The sequence below is a fragment of the Labeo rohita genome, unplaced genomic scaffold (assembly GCF_022985175.1).
Source record: "Labeo rohita strain BAU-BD-2019 unplaced genomic scaffold, IGBB_LRoh.1.0 scaffold_147, whole genome shotgun sequence".
NCBI classification, from domain to species: Eukaryota; Metazoa; Chordata; class Actinopteri; order Cypriniformes; family Cyprinidae; genus Labeo; species Labeo rohita.
In genome coordinates, this window is record NW_026127637.1 from 64,963 (window position 1) to 82,677 (window position 17,715).

The window sequence follows — 17,715 nt, forward strand, 5'->3', positions numbered from 1 at the left end:
CGTTTTGTAAAAGCCACTACAGCAACAGCAAAAGCGCAACTGGCTTCGTACAAAATTGCCTATCGCGTTGCACAATGCAAGAAATCTCACACGATTGCCGAAGAGTTGATACTGCCCGCTGCCATAGATATGGTGTCAGTTATGCTTGATGAAGCGAGTGTCGTGAAATTAAAGACTATCCCAGTGTCAAATGACACCATATCAAGACGAATTCAAGATATTGCAAATGACATTGAGGAACAGCTCATTGAGAAAATCAGAGGAAAGCGCTTTGCGCTTCAAGTTGACGAGGCCACTGATAGCAACAAGGACAGTTTATTAATAGCGTATGTGCGATTTGTTGATTTCGAGTCACTGAATGAGGATTTACTATTTTGCAAATACATCCCAAAAAGAGCAACAGCTGATGAACTTTTTAAGATTATAGATTCGTACTTGACAGAGGCTGGGATTAATTGGGAGGACTGCTTGGGAATTTGTACGGATGGTGCACAGACCATGGCAGGAAAACGAGGAGGATTGCAGGCGCTCATCAAAAGAGTCGCACCGAAAGCGCAGTGGACGCACTGCATTATACATCGAGAAGCACTTGCATCACGGCCGTTAAGCCCTACGTTAAATGATGTTTTGTCTGAAGTTGTAATCGCGGTCAACTACATCAAAACAAGACCACTAAAATCACGACTTTTTTCCGCGCTCTGTGAGGAGATGGGCGCTGATCACACTGCTGTGCTGTTTCACAGTGAAGCGAGATGGCTCTCCCGCGGCAAAGTGCTGTCCAGAGTGTTTGAGCTCAGGGAACAAATTCAAATTTTTCTGCAGGAAGAAGGCATGAACGAGCTTGCCAGCAAATTTGGTAATGAACAATTTCTAATGAAGCTGGCATATCTCAGTGACATTTTCTCCAAGTTTAATCAACTAAACCTCCAGTTGCAGGGCAAAGACAAATACCTACCACATCTGGCAGACCAAGTCAGTTCATTCATCCGAAAACTGGAGCTGTATGGCAGGAAACTCGAGCAAGGAAATACAGAGTCTTTTGAAAATCTGACAAATTTTTCCAAAACTAACAAGCTTACAGAAAGCACAGTGATCCCATGTTTTTTGGAACACATCTCTGCTCTGAGAGGTCATTTTCAGAAATACTTCCCTGACAACAGTGTGCAATTCGACTGGGTGAGAGATCCATTCACTGCTCCAGCACCTGATGATCTAAGTTCCTCAGAAGAAGAGCAGCTCATTGAGATGACATCTGATTCAAGCATGAGGCTAAAGTTCCCATCACAAACACTTTGTGAATTCTGGCTTGGTGTGGAGAGGGAGTTCCCACTGATAGGTCAGAAGGCTGTTGAAATTCTGCTCCCCTTTGCAACATCCTATCTCTGTGAAGCAGGGTTCTCTGCTGTTGCTTCACTGAAGACCAAGTACAGATCTAGACTCAATGTTGAACATGACTTAAGAGTGGCAATATCAAAGCTGCAGCCCCGCTTTGAACAGATATGCAGTGAAAAGCAGGCTCACTGCAGCCACTGAATGTACTGAATATGCTGCTTAAATATAGCGGAATATACTGAATCAAGATTTTTCCTTCAGCAGGATTTCTGAAATGATGTTATGTTGTTTATATATATATATATATATATATATATATATTTTTTTTTTTATTAAACTTTATGTTATCTTTTAATGTTATTTTCTCTTTGTTGATATTTCAAGTGATGCAGGTGTTTTTTTCACTGCAAGTTGTTCAATTAAAAAAAATGTTAATTTTTCATAACGTGTAGTGAAATTATTTGGCAGTTGGGGGGGCACCAAATTTTTTATAGGTTTGAAGGGGGGCGCGACCAAAAAAGTTTGAGAACCACTGTATTAACCCTTTAACTGTCACTCCCATTTTTGAACACAGACATAAAAATGCACTATCCAGACTTAAATTTGTATAATTCATAAATTAAAATATTTTCTAATATAATTTTGATGTACATTTTCCATGGTAATGCAGTGTATGATTTTAAAATGCCTTTCAAAGGATGAATTTTGAAATTTTAAGTTTTGAGCTGATATATAATTTCTTATGATATCTAAAGCGTGATACAGAAAAAGGCAATGAATAAAGTCTTTTGTGACAAAGGTCAAAATTCATGTTATGATGTAGATTTTTTAAGTGGCACTCTTGACATATATTAATCTATTACTTTTCCTACATAATTTCTAACACAAAAATATGGTAAAATATCTATTTAGGAGTCTTAGACATTTCCAACGATGTATAGTTTGTCATGATTAGATTAGGATTTATTTGTAATATGGTAAAGTAAACTTAGGCGTCCCACAGGGTGGACAGTTAAAGGGTTAAGTGATAGCAGGTTTCCTGACAAGTCAAAAGTTATTACTTCTATCATATGGGGATACTCTGCGCAGGAGCACGAGTATGGATGAAACTTACACTGCATGACAATTAGTTTTCAGCGCTCTGTGATGTTCACATCGATTTGGATGAGAATAAAACGTATCCAAAACAATGTGACTATCTTGTCTCTTTAAATTTAAATCTAGGTTTATTCACATTGGCACTTGGAAATCTCTATGTGAACACACTTGCCCGAGAAAAGTTGGTGTGCACCCTTGCTACAGAGAGCCACTGCAGAGGGATGAAAGAAACCTTTGGGTGCTGCGATTTGCCATATATATATATATATAGACAGATCATCAGCTCAGTGTGCTCCTAAGTCTAGGGATTTTTTTAACATGTATGTTAATTTGTTAATTTGTGGAGGTTAGATGACCAACGGGGAGAGATTACGCTTTCCATTCACAGGTTCATAGCTTTTATACCTGCACTGATTATTTTCTGCTCAATTTAAAGTTAATTCCCTTCACCTTCAAAGTCACCTATCACAATATTCTGATCTCAGATCATAGTCCAATTACTTTTGCTTTAAAGTGAAAAAAGTGAAAGTGACGACACATTGTCAACTATGGTGACCTTTGGGTTACAAGCCCAAGTCTCTAACCATTAGGCCATGACTGCCCCTAAAATTATTAAAATGATCATAAGTTGTTAAAACTGAACCACTGTGGTGGGCAGACCATTATCTATTAAAGGATGCAAAATTCTGTGTGTAGGAGCCATAAAGGCCTTAATATTGTTGTATAGTGTCTTTCTATAGCCTGTGTACTTTTGATTGCATTTTTGTATGTATTTTCTGTACTCCCCTTGTGGTATTAGATTAATTGCACTCCTTTTGGCATTTCCTGTAGGTAGCCATCTTAAACAGGATATGATGTGTCAGTGGGGGGAGGGAGACAGTTTTTTTGACCTGCACAGCCACTATCTCTCACTACACAGTTTTGTCTTATTTTTTTAAGTATTTATGTTTTTGTTACAATAAACACAGGTTTTAATCAAAACAGGCTTTAGACCAGCATTAATTTTACTTTCCCACACGGAAGTGGCCAAATGTTTAATAAGAAGCCACTACACTAGTCAAAAAAATGTGGTAGGCCCAATCAAGGTCTAACAATTTATTTAGTATTTTATTATTTTGTTCAAATTCTGGATATGATTTTTATGTTTTAGGTCAAATTGTATTGTTCCATGAAATTCAGCAGAAATACCACCATTAAACCTTTAACATTAATGTTTCTCGCACATTACAACAAATTTAAACATGAGCGGGGGGCATGGCCATGATGGATATAAAGAAAAAAAAAAAAAAAAACTCTGTATACTGTTAAGAAAATGAATGTTAAAAATAAAAATATGACATGAAAACCTGTCTATGAAAACATGAACACATAATTACGACACTGTTAGATTATGATTATGAGGCAGCAATGTTATTAATAAAGAAGCATCTAAAAAGGAATAGCTGCCTGAGGTGAAGAGTGACTTTATGCCAATAAACTGAAGCCCATTCTATGACGCATCCTATGATATTAATCAGATTAATCAACTTATTGACATTACATCTTGTATCTGCACAAAAGAATGCTAATGCCAGTGAACTTTAAGTTACACACTAGAGAGAGAGTGAGCGAGTGAGCGAGTGAGCTCCCGCCGTGATGCGCTTTCATAACAGTGTGCTGAAACACGGGCAAGGACAGAATTTACTATAGATTTCTATAGAGTTAACCATTATAAATGTTTACTGCAGATTTGTGCTATATTTTCATCTACATCATTAAGTGATTCCACAAATCGCCTGCACGTTTTCAAAACCATACGATCTGAATTATATTATTCGTATGAATTTAAAAAACACTGCTGCATTATTTTACCATCAGTATTTTTTTATTTGATTTTTTTTTAAAGAAACATCTAAAAGCAATATTACCGTCTCAACTTCAGTCAATATCAGGCATTGCATTTGGCCATGGTAATATGCAGAGCATTCAGCATGTTTAATGTTAATATCCCAACGCATTCTAATGGATTAAGATGTATGATGTATGTTCAGATGTATGTAGATGCATGTAGCTAACCCAGACATCACTACGTGACTTCGAAGCCATGCATCTCTCTTTTCTCACATCGATATGCTAAACAATTAGAGCTCAGGGTACCGCCTAAAGTGCTGCTACAACCAATCAGAAGAAAAAAAAAATCCACGATCATCGTTTTCATGATCATCAATCATCACTGTCATGGCCGAGTACTCAACTACTCAATCGCTGTTGAACATACCTAATTGTAACTACACTATATAAAATAGATTTTTAATTTCATTGAAATTTTGTGAACGCGCACTTCTGTTGTCACATTTACTGGTTGTGCAACAATTCGGGAAGCACTGCCACCTACAGGTGCACTTCGCAACAGCAGCGTATGAAATACCAAATTGAGCAAAATTATGATATCACACCGTTTGAAATATAATAAATACCAGTACTTTTCCAGTACTGGTATACCGCACATCCCTAGCACGGACCCACGCTTCAAAAATCTACCTGAAATAGTAGACCACCTGGGGACTTTTGGCATACTCTTTTCAACATACTATGCTTTGGGACATAATTATTCTAATCTCACACACTATTTAGGATGGCTAGTATGAACATAGTGATGACAGGTTTGATTAGCTTGTTTATGTGTGTGTTTGATTAGGGTTGAAGCTAAACTCTGCAGGACAGTGGCCCTCCAGCATCAAAGTTGCCCAGCCCTGCTTTAGGGTTAAATAAGGTATAAATGTGTTCTAAGTGTAGAGTGATAAATAACTATTTAAATAACACACACATACACATACATACACACATATATAACAGACATACCTTTAACAATGAATGTCATGTCTAAGGACCCGCTACTGCGTCTGATCTGTAGTGTATACTGTCCAGAGTTTGTGGTTTTGATGTTTGTGATCTTTAGATCTCCAGTCTGATTGTTGAGCTGCAGTCTGTTTAAAAATGCCTCATCAGGACTAATCCACACTGAGATCACACTGGAGTCAGTGCTGGGGATTTTAGCTATACGATTTCCATCAAACCTCCACTCAATTACATCATCGCTCTGTATTGCAATAAGACCAGAGTTTATAGTGACTGAATCTCCCTCCATCACTGACACTGAATTTGGTCCATCAGTATCAGCAAACACACCTGAAGAACAAACACAAAGTAAATACACAAACACAAATAGTAGTCAGAGATAAAAATTTAGCAATCATGATCCGTGTAAATCTCTTTGGATTAAAATTAATTATTATTATTATTATAAAACAATATTACAAAAAAGCCTCAACTAAAACACAACTAAAAGGGCTCCAAACAAGTATGGCCTCTTTATCTGGCTGGCTGCAATGACTGTGACTGTTTGCAAGTTTGTTGAAAAAAAAAAAAAACAAAGAAAAAGAATTAACTTTTTCTGTGTCTACATGATATTGTAACGGGACTCGATGGAAGCGTGAATAGATCCAAGTGCGAGCTAGATCCATTGTGCAGATCGTAGTCAAGACAGGCAAGGTCAATCTCCAACAAACAGTGTTTACAGTATATATAATAATAATACAGTATATATAATAATAATAATAATAATAATAATAATAATAAATAAAACCTTACCCATTGCGAACAAGAGGAAAAGAAAGCATATAAGTGAGCTCTTCATATTGATCTAAAGTTGCTTTAATGTAGACTATCCGTGGAGGTTTTAACGCCCTGTGAGTGTTTATCAGGGATCCGTTTCTGAGTGTCTTGTGAGTGTTTATCAGAGACCCTGGGCAATGGGCGTGCCATCTTTACAGTTTGCAAGTTTCCCAAAAAGGCAGACTCTTATCTTAAATGCTATTAATCTCTTTACTCTGTTTAAGTAATAAATCCAACATAACTCTATAAACCCAAATCCCAATCAAAACAATTAATCAAAAACAAATTATAATTATTATTTTATGCATATAGAATCTCACAAGCTGTTCAAGTTCAAAATATCTTTTAGTGTTATATTACCATTGTACTGATTACACATGACAGAAAAAAATGTTGTAGAATCAGTAATTTCTACTGTTTTGAACCATGCTTTACAGTTTTTCTGTACTTTTACTAAAAGTGCATGGAAACTAAAAATGTTTTGAATGATAAGGACAAACATATATGGTTGATAAAACACAATGATAATAATACTAATAATCAGAAGAGCCTGTAGAATAAGTACTGTGGAAAAACCTTCTGTTAAGTTACATTAACCAATTTGGCAAACAGACATAATATTAGCCAATAAATAAAATAAACATTTATTCAGTTTTAGCTTGTCTACACAAGTTTTTTGGTCTACACAAAAAATAAAAATAAATAAATAAATAATCCCACCCAGATTCGTTAAAACATCAATCCATATTCATCCATGCTGTAGTAGCAGTCCATAGATCAGAAGCCATCAAACACTCTGTCGGAATAGAGCACTGTGAAAACCCCCTTTTTTTTCTGATGCCACAGCATCCAGTATCCTTATTCATACACAACATCCAGATGAATCTGTTTTAGCAGGTCTGATGGCAGCTGGATTAAAGAAAAAACATATACCCCTGGTTTCACAGACAAGGCTTAAGCCTAGTCCCAGACTAAAATGTAAGTCTGATCTTAAAATATATCAGTGTATTTGTTTTGTCTCAAGATGCACACCAGTAATGTTTTTTTTTTCTAAGGCACGTATTACTTAATGTCCTAGTTGAAGCCCTGTCTGAAATTACAACAAAACTAGGTTAGTGAAATACTTACAATATTCAACTTTTCTTCAACTTTTTGTGCCTTGAAGGAGACCTTTAAAGAGAGAGAGAGAGAGAGAGAGAGAGAGAGAGAGAGAGAGACAGAGACAGAGACAGAGACAGAGAGAGATTTACAAAGTGCTAAATGTCATCATTTTAAGTTTATATAATTTAATAGAAGTGATGTGATTGTCAGTGTAAACTTCATATAAACTCACCATGAGCAAAAAGACAACAGCTATTGGAGAACCCCTGCACTGGAATGCCCTGGTAATGTTCGCAGGCAAGCAATAACTAAATACAATGCAACTGAATGATATACCAAATAATATGTGATTAATCAAAAACTTACTGGAAGATCTTTACAGGATAACTCCAGGAAATGTCCAGGAAAAATGGTCTGAGCAACCCTCCTAAATGTATCCAAATACACAAAGGTCAGCAACATTAGGCAACTGTAAATGAATCTTAAGTAGTAACAGTACTACAGTACGTGTTTTAAGGGAAAGAGTTTTACATTGTCTCTGTTATTAAAATTAATATGAATATTACATTTAAATATGCATATCACATTTAAATTGTCAACTTGAGAAATGACAACATATCATTTAATACACTTCAGACATCATCATTCCCATAAGAACCACCAAGACACAAAAAAGAAAAGAAAAAGAAAAAACACTGAATGATTTAGAACAGAATCACCACACAGCAGTTGAGAACATTTTAAAAAAGAACTGTTTAAATGAAATTTCCGAACATGAATTGAACTTGTATGTAAAAGACCTGTAAACTTGACTGTATCTGCCATCACTTAGACCATTCTTGTATAGCAAATCAAAAAACAACAACACACAAACAAACAACACAATGAATCTTCAAAAATGTCTTATTTATGACTAACACAAACCATCCAGTGTGACGTGCTCCATGATGAAAATAGAATGCAGTCTTTTGCAGAAACATTAACCTGTCATAAAAATATAACACAAACAGTAAAATTGTGCAAAATGTATATTTTGTAAGAAATATGTCTACACAATATGTTACAACTGGATATTATTAATAGTAGTAACAGTATATATTGCAGATGTATTTAGTATTATTATTACTATTTTTATATACTCTTCTCTCTCATATATCAAAAGGCTGTGGAATATGTTTGCACTACACATTCTATATGTATTCATACATTTCTTAATTTCATACAGTTTACATTTTGTTTTTGCACATTTATTTTTGTTGTAGTATGGCTGTTGTTTGCCTCTATTTTCTGTTACGTCTTCTGTCATAATTTTGAATTTGTCACATTATCAATAAAAACTAAACCTATAACACAGCAGAACAACAGACACAATTACAAATAGTACAATAAACATAAAGTAAACCATGTTTGACATATTTATCATGATAACATTTTAAATATAAGCAACAACAGGAGGACTTTCTGTGTGGAGTTTGCATGTTTTCCCTGTGTTTGTGTGGGTTTACACCTCCCACAGCCCAAAGACATGCACGTTAGGTTAATTGAAGATTCTAAATTTCCCCCAGACGTGTGTGTAAAAACAAGATTTGTGTATGGATCGACAGGTGTATGGATTAACTGTTTCTCACCATGAATATAGCCATAGATGCTGGAATGGGGTTAAGAAGGAAATAAACAAACAATCTACAATGTAAAATTAATTGCTCCACTGATTCCTCTTTCTGACACTCGTCACACAGGCCAGTCTGGTGTTTCACTACAATTTTTTATGTTTTATTTAGTGCACAATGCCTCAGGCTTAACGTAGTCCATACAATTTCCTCTCTCCTGTTCCCACTACCTAACTTTAATAATTTTGAAATATGGCCAAGATGTCTCCCTTTCCCACCTTTCTTGCAATATTTGGTTTATTTTTTCCTAGATTACCCAGATAGCACACGTACATCTGCAGGATGTCTGTTAAAGATACCCAAAAGGGGTGTGTATTTACTTTTGTTTTACTCACAGGCTCTGTTCAAAATGCCATACTATCATACTACTTCTGCAGGATCCAGTATGCATATTGTGCATAGTATGCACATTTTCTGTATGCATAGAATACCCGGATGACTTACTATATTTGCCAGAATCTGCTAAACAAAACTCAAGTACACTGAAATCAGTACAGAAGCTGGTTTGAATGGCATACTACTATACAACTCCTACTATATTGCAGTATGCTATGTGTATACTGTGAATAGTATGTGAATTTTCTGTATGCATGGAATACCTGGATTACCTCCTACATTTGCTGAAATTTGATATATGCATCTGAAGAAACTGCATGGGGTACTGTTTGCCAGAATGCATCTTGAAATGCGCGTGACTCAACTGGAGAGGGGGAATTGTAATTATAAATGTAACGTGTAACATTTGTATCTTAAAAACAAAATCATTAGTAGGACATAAATTGTACTTTAATCTCTATGGCATGTTTCTGATTAAATAAATTTAAATAAAACAAAATGACGTCACCTTTATCTCTATAGCGCTTTATACAGTACAGATTGTTTCAGAGATATTAAACAATAATAATTATTATTATTATATAAATAAATAACATGTATAAATAAAACTAGCGTTTCAATTATGCAAACAGAATTCAATTTCTGTGTAAAGAAGCTCTAAAAAATTGGGGGTGTATTTATCTAAGGACAAACAGACAAATTTGTTGGCAGAGGCTAGTTACAATAACTCCACCCACCAATGACTTGCTGCGATAAACAGCACTGCAAAAGACATGTTTTTCTGTAGTATCAGTGGCGCAGGGTGTAAGAGACATAACGTGTGTGCTTTTGACACAAATGATCCGCGTTCAAATACACCTTTTGTCAAACTCGTGCTTCTCCTTTTCCCATCACATACCAGATCAGAAAGACATTTATTTCCAATAAAAATAAAGTAAATATTTGAAAAGTGGAAATAAAATGGCTAATTAATGTGTGATGGGTTATTAAATAGGTTTATCTTTATTGAAACTATCTGACATAGTTCTTGTATAGTTCTTGACAACGCCACTCCAATTTACTCTAGGTAGGAGATCCCAAGGCCACCAAAAGAGGGGTCCTGCACGGCTATTCAATTTAATGAATATACTTAAGGCAGAATTACTATAGATAACAGTTCACCTTTATTAAATACAATAAATATAGTCATATTTGATTGTGCTCACAAGCTGGACAAACACTGCTCATATTAGCTGAAAATACAGGAAGTCAGAGGGTAGTACAACACTTCCAAAATCATACCAACCAATACAATGAAAAAAAAAAAAAAAAAAAAAAAAAAAAAAAAGAAAATACAATAAACCCTAAAAGAAATTACAATTTTCTTACACAGCACACTGACATGAAAGAGAAAATTCAAATACTCTTAAAACCCCACATTATGGAATATGGAAGTGAGAAAACCCCTCTTCTGTAATCACACTAAGCAAGGCTATACATCAAGGCCTTGCTAGAATGCAAAAGAAAATCAAATTAAAAATACAAGTCCTGGGCAACACTCAAAAATATAATATTCACAAAACCAAGGTTACTAATCACAAAGCAAAAAATAAAAAATAAATGAAGGTAGGAAAAACAGTGATCAACTGAGCTGGACTGAAACAAACTCTAAAAATAGAGAAAACAACATTAAGCAACAAAACACAATTTGTCAACCCATATTATACAATCCCACATTCTTAAGCGGAGAAATTAAACTACACAAATAAGAACAACAAACATTACAGTTTCAAATAGAATAGTATAATAGCACAAGAGACTCAAAACATCTCCAATTGACTAATATGGAGGGATATCCCAGACATTTTTCAAAAATGAACTGCAAACTGCATTTGCAAATGTGGATGCATAAATTGTGACATAATTCAAATGCAATTGCAAATTTTGCATTACCGTTTGCTTTTTCGCTTTCGCGAATGCACACTGCCTGCCAAATTTCAAATGAAAAAGCAAAGTCCATTTGCAGTTGCATTTCCCATGTCTTATAAGTTATGAGCCTGTCATATTTAAATAGCAAAATCAGTTCCCACGTTTGCCTTTTCACTCTCTCTGTGTCGCACATGTTCCTGCCAAACCTAAAATGGAATCGAAATTCTTTCAAAGTGAGGGGTGGGACTATACTGTGGGGCGTGTTTGTATCAGGAAGTGTCATCACACACACACGAATGTGCCGAAGGCTTTGATCAATGGAGATTTTCAGTAAATAATTCAGTTTTTTTTTTTTTTTTTTTTTTTAAATGTAAGCCAAATGCAGGCTTGATATCGGACGTTTGATATTTACAAATGTAGGGACCGTCTCTAAAGTTACATATGACATTAATGTACAATTTTCTAACTTTAATAGCATTTGAAGAGAATGACTTACAGTCATGAAACCAACAGTAAAGTGTCCATGTAGGTGTCAGTTTTAAATAAACTGTAAATCATTTGTAAATATTGTTATTTTCTCTGTACAGAATGGGCTCAAACACTAAGTCAAAAGTTTACATTCACCTTGCAGCAGTGGCGGAGATATTTTCATAGGGGTAGCAAGGGAGGGGCCTGCAACACCTCTGTGAAGTTGGCACCCCATAAAAAGAAATAATGACCAAAACTATGCCATTCGTTTGTGCTATGTTTGTGCTGATTTGTGCCGCAAAAACGAACGTTTATGCTGGTTTGGTGTTTAAGATATTAAACATAATATTTTTGACTGTGTGATGCCACTTTCCACCCCATGTTGCCCAAATCGCTCCAAACTGGCACAGTTCGTTTGTGCTCGATTTGTGCCTGTTTGTGCCGTTAAAATAAACACATTAAATAATCAAACCTGGTGTATCTCAGTGCACATTTTGCCCTTCTGACTTAAATATAATGGAGTAAAATATTTGTTTGGAACTGGTGTCATTCGTTTGTGCTCGATTTGTGCCATTAAAACAAACCACCCTTCTTAAATATAATGGGTAAAATATTTGTTTGGGACTGTTACCAAATATCGTCAAAATCGCTCCAAAAGGTGCCATTCGTTTGCCAAATGTGCCCCATGGTGATTCCATGCCTCTTTGAAGTGCTGTAGTCTAGCTTGGATCTGTGGAAGAAAAACTATGCTGAGTGAAACTTTGTGAAGGTCATTGCTGGGATCAAGAAGTTCAGAATCTTCAAGACTGTATAGAACATGTAAAAATACATCCCTCCACAAACGTTCTATCCTTTGGTTGTGAACTGATTCCCCAGTGATGTGACTCCAGCACTGAAGTCCTTGTACAAGGTTCATGAACAAGGCCACTTGTAAGTTTTCACCACTGTGATCTGACCTTACCCTAGAGGCCAGACCATAAAGGCATGTTGCTTGAATAAACTGAGACGGTACAGTACTGGCACAGTTGTCGGTGTTGCAGTTTAGGTATGTGATTAGTCATGAATGTCCATCGATTGCACCATGAATCACAAAGCCCCATCTAAAAGAAAAAAATAATAATAATAATACAAATGTAAGTTAAGTATTATAGGTAGTACAGTGTGAAGAAACTAACAAAGAAGTGCTACAGGTCCCACTTTTTTTTAATTCCCAGGTTTCTTTTATGCAGAACATCACAAAAGACACATTAAAATGATTATTTAAAAAAATAATCAAGTACTGTTTGGACAAATTTTTATTTTAACATGAATAAATGGTGAAAAAAGCAGGGTCTAATAATCAAGAAATTAGGAAGGACAACTGCAATATTAGGGACTATAGAAGTGAAATATAAACTACACTGTGTTATACTTAGAATAATTGTATGTACTGTATTAATGTATTAATAATTTGTTACATCCCTGATGTAAAAGTCTAGGGTAAAGGAATAACAGTGAAAAGTAAAAATAAAATTGGTTTGGGGTGAGTGCGTATCAGTCCCCTGCCCCACACGACAGACACATTAAGTTCCAAGTTCACTGGTATTTTATTGACAAGAGTATGATTAAAGTTGAAACTGGAAGCAAAAATTAGACTTCAGGAGGGGGAAAGGCCAAAACAACAAACAAAAGGACCCTCTAAATAGTTAGGAAGTAAAACTGTCTAAAGTGACAACATAAAGAAAATTAACAACAGAAATGTACACTAACTCCCTAACTAAACCAAAAACAGGAGAAAAGAGGTTCACAGAAATAAAATGGCACCCACCTCTCTACAGCTTCCAATACACAGGAACTCAAATGACAGATCAAAAAGGGCTACAATAAGCCGTAACTTGTAGATTTTACACAAGACCAAAGTCTGAGACACAACAAACAGCAACACAAGGCAGGCAAAGGGGAACAGCACTCCGGAAGGCAACCTTCAATGTGGCTGGCATGCTGAGCAACCTTTGTTTGCAACCTCAGCCCAGTAATGAGCAGCAGGTGAGAGCGATCACCTCCCTCTCCTCCACACCTGGTTAAGCAGCAGTTAGAGCAGACACACACAAAAAAGAGAGAGAGAAAAGGCACCCCACAGCATATATCATCCAAAAATATTATACAAAATAACCACTGAACGTAACAAATTCATATAGAAAATGCAAGTTTTCTAAAAGTAGTTTCACAGTACAGACTCTTTCAAACCAGCTTTTAAAAAAAAAGTCAATGGATCTAAAATGTCAATGAATTAACATTTATTTGTTTTAGGCCAGGACGATATGGTGAACTGTTATAATGATATTGTAGTATTGTGATTTACAATGGCTGCTTAGGTTCACAGTAATGGACTAGTCTGTAACAGATTTATTTAGCATATTTAAGACCAAATACCTTTAAAAACAAATAACTTTTAATTGAAATCAGATGTATAACCAGCATAAATGGCTGGGTTATGCAGGTTTCTAAAAATATTTGGCTGTAGATTCTATAAATCAGAATTGGATAATGCAGCTCTACACTAGGCTATATTTTAGTATCACCAACTGCACCATTATCACCATTTTTATGCTGCATTAGCAGAACATAAACTACAATTAAACTAACCTTATGAGCCGCATGTTGCCATCAATGTGCCAGAGACTGTTGGGATAGGGCACATGATAAACTCTTCTAGTCACTGTGCTGTTCCATCTCCTTGCAGCAGCCGCTGGATTGATAAGGACCAACATCTCACGAACCCTTTGGCGGGAAACCTTTAATCCTTCTGCAACCAGTAAGGCTCACATCATCTAAAATGTTTGCATTGAATTGGAGAAAATGAAATAATTAGTTTATGAAGTGATAGGACAGACCTTAAAATGAAATCAAACAAGGCTTACCTTACTTCCAGTATTTGGATACTGGCATTGTAGTCGTCTCACTACATTTTCAAGTTCTCCATCATCCACTCTTGACATTCTGCTCCTGATTGATACACCAAGCAGCTTGGACCTCTTGTACAAGAATGAGGAGGAGCACCCTAACATTCTTGCCATTCGTTTGACTGTGTGACCTTGCTTCATTAAAAATTCAGTTTGGTCATGTGTTATTTGAATGGCTGGTCTACCTCGGCTACCTGCAATTGAAAGTAACATATTTGTTTTACTGGCATGCAGCTCCTAATGGCAAGCAGTATAATATTAGAAAAATTGTGACAAATAAGAATGGAAAGAAAGGAAGGGATGGAACAAAGTAATGGTCTAATTTAATATAAATTACTTTTTCAATCTTGTTTTCTTTAGTACAAATGTTGAAGAAATACAATTTCTATTATGAGTCATGGAACTTGACCAGGCAAATTTTAAAAATTAAATTACACTTTTGAACTGTTGGAGTGTCTGCTTGTTATTTTTAAACCTAAATATGGTACACTTACGTGTGATACAAAATCTGAAATCTCACATACAAATACATTTTTATGGACTGACTAACCTGTGTGTGGAACCTTATCAGTAGTGTTTTTCAGTAGCCATTCAAAGAATTGTTACTTTAATCCTTATTTACATGGAAATGTTAATAAAAATTATGTAGGCAAAATACAGTTTGTTGTACAGTCATACTGTTAACTTTATGTATTATGTACATAGATTTTAATTCGTATTACAACTGTATTCATTTTGTAAGTGAATAGTTACATAGCATGTACACTGGTAAGACTACTTTTATGCAGACCGAGGAGAAAGTTACAGTTGTATTGCTATGGGAATCGTCATGATCAAAGTAGAGAGCAGACAATAAACAAACGCATAAAAAAGACAAAGAGGAGCTTTCCGAGATTCCTCGCCTCCTTTGTGTATGCGCTTACTGCAGATAAAGAGCATACTTTTTAAGACCAGAAACTCACCTGAGTTACTTCGAGAGACGGAAAAATCTGTAGTTCCCGAATGCAAATGCGTTGACAGGATCGTTCGAATTTCATCCAGACTTCTGTTTAGTTCTTCAAACGTCTCAGGAGGTAGCAAATATGAAATTCTCTGCGCATTTCTTAAGCAATCATATATCAAACAAAGTTCGCACTCACCACAATTTCCCTGACTTTGAGCTCTTTCAATTTGTTTGCACTTTCTTATTTTGTCGAGAACAGCTGCCGCCATGGGTTAATAGTGCCTTCATATCTTTTCTACGTGAAAACAAAAGCAGACTGAAGTTGTTAGCGGTTACCTATGGAGGCGGGGAGGAACTGTGGGCGGTGCTGAGGAAATGTAGTCTCACGTCATGCAACAGGAGATTCGACTAGGAGCAAATACAATGCAGATATCTCTTGTAACGGTAAAATATCTTGTTGTTTGAATAAGTGCAACGTTGTCTTTATGAAATAAACACTAGTATGTCTATAAAGATTCATATAATGCATCACCACACTGGTGTGATGTTAACGTAATGTGATGTCGTCGTTTTAATGATGGACAAATTGCAGACATTCGCTGGTCAAAAACCCGCGGTGTAACTGCATTGAGTTGACACAAAGCAACCGAGTGATCCTTGTCAGCTAGGTAGAATATATTATAAGAAATTTCTATTTTGATTTTATGGCTATCTGCTGAATGTGCTGATGCATGTAAATTACATGATGTAATTTATTAACATTTCATCATATTATTTAGCCTGTGGTCACACAGCATGGCATGTTAAAGTTTACGATGATATTATATTATGCATGTATTTGCTGGCTAAATTTTTTTTTAAAAAATCTAGTATTGTATACTCCCCGCTGGTCTTCACATGTATAAACATAGAAAAACATGGTTTACTACAGTAATTGTTATGTTGAATTTACTTAATTTTATTACGTCAAGGGGTTGCACGAAATAAATTTATCTAAATCCAGATATATTTTTTAAGTTGAGTGAATTTATATTTTATAAGTTGAGTTTACTTATATTTTATAAATTGGTTGTACTTATATTTTATACATTGAGTTTATTAATCTCTTTCAGTAATTTCAGATTAATTATATTCATAATTTTAGCTAAACTATTTTGAGTAGAATTTACTCAAATTAATTGTGCAACCAGATCAATTTAATCGTTTAATTTCTACATATTAAAATTAATTTTAATCCAATTTTTTTTTAATCTATTGTATCTTTCATTAATATTCAGACAAATAAAGCAAACCCAATATTTTCAACTCTAACTTTATTTTTGTGCTCCAAGAGATATTTTTGCTCTTTCAAACAAGAATGGCAGTAATGTAACTCAGTAATCTCCCAAACAAGAGTCTCAGTAATGTAACTCAATAGTCACCATTTCTCAAATTGCTTTCTTATAACAAAATGCAGTAGTATCATCCATTAACATAAAATACATTGTACCATTCGTAACAAAAACAAAACAAATGAACCAGATTAGCTGGAAGACAGCAAACACTGAGGAACTTGTGTGAGATTATATTAAACTGCAAACTTACATTGACTCAATATTCCAAAACATCCTTAGTACAGCTTTAAATGTTCACAATAGTGGCTGTATACATATATATATATACACAGGAGAACTTTGGAGGAAAGCCTTTTACCACCCATTTGCAAGAGCACAACATATACAAATAACAAAATACACCAGTACTATACAAAACAAAAAAATACTATAGTACAAGAACTGTCCACAGCTGCAACACAGTGCACACTGAGGACCTGATGCTGAAATTACAAAAAACTGCAAACAGTTACATTCAAAAAATACTGTAATAGGAAAAAAAGAATGTTATATAACAAAATAGATTTTATGCTTGGCTGAGGTGAAAAAGTTGGTGTATCAATATGGAAACAGACTTACTGAATAAAATGAAACGTGACTTAAATGTCCACTGAAGCTTAAGCTCTGAGAATAATAAAAATAGTGGCAAATGAACTACTAAATCCAATGACAATTTTAAATGTTCACACCAGTGGCTATGTATTACAGTACACCACTCACTTTGTTTTTAGTTTGAAACATCTTCTAGGGCTGCATTTTACATCATACTAAATGTTTTCTATCGCCTCCCAAACCAGATTTAAAAATGCAGCTTAGCGGCGTTCACATGAGCGGCTGAAGAAATCCTACAGTCCAGCAATGATTTTGTTCTTTAGTCCAAGGACTTTGGG

At 35.2% G+C, this 17,715-nt stretch overlaps 1 protein-coding gene and 1 long non-coding RNA gene across 3 annotated transcripts in view; both read right to left on the reverse strand.

Moving 5' to 3' along the window:
* The window catches only part of LOC127158352 (uncharacterized), a gene marked incomplete at its 5' end in the record, with an annotated part of 125,655 nt that overhangs the window by 18,358 nt on the left and 89,582 nt on the right, over window positions 1-17,715 (reverse strand). The gene's annotated exons all lie outside the window — the stretch shown is intronic.
* Window positions 12,257-15,778, reverse strand: LOC127158350 (uncharacterized). 2 transcript variants are annotated; one of them, XR_007826142.1, is made up of 5 exons: window positions 15,649-15,778; window positions 14,468-14,703; window positions 14,193-14,377; window positions 13,375-13,623; window positions 12,257-12,667 (listed from the first exon to the last, which is right to left on the reverse strand). It is a non-coding gene; the product is annotated as an uncharacterized LOC127158350 (long non-coding RNA). The 2 variants fall into 2 exon arrangements; XR_007826141.1 differs by lacking the exon at window positions 13,375-13,623.